We start from the raw sequence: 2785 nt of genomic DNA, 5'->3' as shown, positions 1-2785 counted from the left end.
AACTTTCACTCTGGTTGCAATTATTCGTTTTATACAATGGAAAACTGTTGCATTTGTATTGTATTTTATGCTTCTGGCGTTGACTTCTAAGGCCGTAGCTATTAGATGTGGTAGAGCAACGCCCTAGAGTGAAGCCTAGGTTGCCTGGAACGTAGAAATGACCATATCTTTCACACTGGTGGCAATTATTCCTGTTATACGTTGGAAAACCTGTTGTATTTTTATGGTATTTGATGCTTCTGGCGTTGGCTTCTAAGGTCCTAGCCATTCGATCTCGTGGGGCAACGTCCAGGAGTGAAGCCTATGTTGCCCGGAACGTAGAAATGACCATTACTTTCACACTGGTTGGTATTATTCTTTTTATACGATGGAAAAACTGTTGTATTTATTTTGTATTTTATGCTTCTGGCGTTGACTTCTTAGGCCCTAACTATTCGATCTGGCGGAGGAACGCCCTAGAGTGAAGCCTAGGATGCCCGAAACGTTGAAATGACCATTACTTTCACACTGGTTGAAATTATTCATGCTATACGATGGAAAAACTGTTGTATTTTTACTGTATTTTATGCTCCTGGCGTTGGCTTCTAAGGTCTTAGCTATTCGATCTCGTGGGGCAACGCCCTAGAGTGAAGCCTAGGTTGCCCGGAACGTAGAAATGACAATAACTCTCACACTGGTTGCAATTACTCGTTTTATACGATGGAAAGGCTGTAGTATTTATATTGTATTTTATGCTTCAGTCGTTGACTTCTAATGTCGTATCTATTCGATGTGGTGGTGCAACGCCCTAGAGTGAAGCCTACGTTTCCCGGAACGTAGAAATGACCATTACTTTCACACTGGTTGCAATTATTCCTGTTATACGATGGAAGAACTGTTGTATTTTTATTGTATTTTATGCTTCTGGCGTTGAATTCATAGGCCCTAACTATTCGATGTGGTAGAGCAACGACCTAGAGTGAAGCCTAGGTGGCCCGGAACGTAGAAATGGCCATTACTTTCACACTGGTTGCAATTATTCCTGTTATACGATGGAAAAGCTGTTTTATTTATTTTGTATTTTATGCTTCTGGCGCTGACTTATTAGGCCCTAACTATTCGATCTGTTGGAACAACGCCCTAGAGTGAAGCCTAGGTTGACCGGAACCTAGAAATTACCATAGCTTTCACACTGATTGCAATTATTCGTTTTATACAATGGAAAACTGTTGCATTTTTATTGTATTTTATGCTTCTGGCGTTGACTTCTAAGGACGTAGCTATTAGATGTGGTAGAGCAACGCCCTAGAGTGAAGCCTAGGTTGCCCGGAACCTAGAAATTACCATAGCTTTCACACTGGTTGCAATTATTCGTTTTATACAATGGAAAACTGTTGCATTTGTATTGTATTTTATGCTTCTGGCGTTGACTTCTAAGGCCGTAGCTATTAGATGAGGTAGAACAACACCCTAGAGTGAAGCCTAGGTTGCCTGGAACGTAGAAATGACCATATCTTTCACACTGGTGGCAATTATTCCTGTTATACGATGGAAAAACTGTTGCATTTATATTGTATTTTATGCTTCTGGCGTTGGCTCCTAAGGTCTTAGCTATTCGATCTCGTGGGGCAACGCCCTAGAGTGAAGCCTAGGTTGCGCGGAACGTAGAAATGACAATAACTCTCGCACTGGTTGCAATTACTCGTTTTATACGATGGAAAGGCTGTAGTATTTATATTGTATTTTATGCTTCAGTCGTTGACTTCTAAGGTCGTATCTATCCGATGTGGTGGAGCAACGCCCTAGAGTGAAGCCTAGGTTTCCCGGAACGTAGAAATGACCATTACTCTCACAGTGGTTGCAATTATTCCTGTTATACGATGGAAGAACTGTTGTATTTTTATTGTATTTTATGCTTCTGGCGTTGGCTTCTAACGTCCTAGCCATTCGATCTCGTGGGGCAACGTCCAGGAGTGAAGCCTATGTTGCCCGGAACGTAGAAATGACCATTACCTTCACACTGGTTGGAATTATTCTTTTTATACGATGGAAAAGCTGTTGTATTTATATTGTATTTTATGCTTCTGGCGTTGACATCTTAGGCCATAACTATTCGATCTGGAGCAGCAACGCCCTAGAGTGAAGCCTAGGTTGCCCGGATCGTAGAAATGACCAATACTTTCACACTGGTTGCAATTATTCCTGTTATACTATGGAAGAACTGTTGTATTTTTATTGTATTTTATGCTTCAGGCGTTGACCTCAAAGGTCGTAGCTATTCTATGTGGTGGGTCAACGCCCTAGAGTGGAGCCTAGGTTGCCCGGAACGTAGAAATGACCATTACTTTCACACTGGTTGGAATTATTCTTTTTATTCGATGGTAAAACTGTTGTATTTATTTTGTATTTTATGCTTCTGGCATTGATGTCTTAGGCCCTAGCTATTGGATCTGGTGGACCAACGCCCTAGAGTGAGGCCTAGGTTGCCCGGAACGTAGAAATGGCCATAACTTTCACACTGGTTGCAATTATTCTTTAATACAATGGAAAACTGTTGCATTTGTATTGTATTTTATGCTTCTGGCGTTGACTTCTAAGGCCGTAGCTATTAGATGTGGTAGAGCAACGCCCTACAGTGAAGTCTAGGTTGCCTGGAACGTACAAATGACCATATCTTTCACACTGGTGGCAATTATTCCTGTTATGCGATGGAAAAACTGTTGCATCTATATTGTATGTTATGTTTCTGGCGTTGACTTCTTAGGCCATAACTATTCGATCTGGCGGAGCAACGCCCTAGATTGAT

The sequence above is a fragment of the Calliopsis andreniformis genome, unplaced genomic scaffold, assembly GCF_051401765.1.
Source record: "Calliopsis andreniformis isolate RMS-2024a unplaced genomic scaffold, iyCalAndr_principal scaffold0018, whole genome shotgun sequence".
Classification (NCBI taxonomy): Eukaryota; Metazoa; Arthropoda; class Insecta; order Hymenoptera; family Andrenidae; genus Calliopsis; species Calliopsis andreniformis.
Note: the sequence above shows the minus strand (reverse complement) of the source record.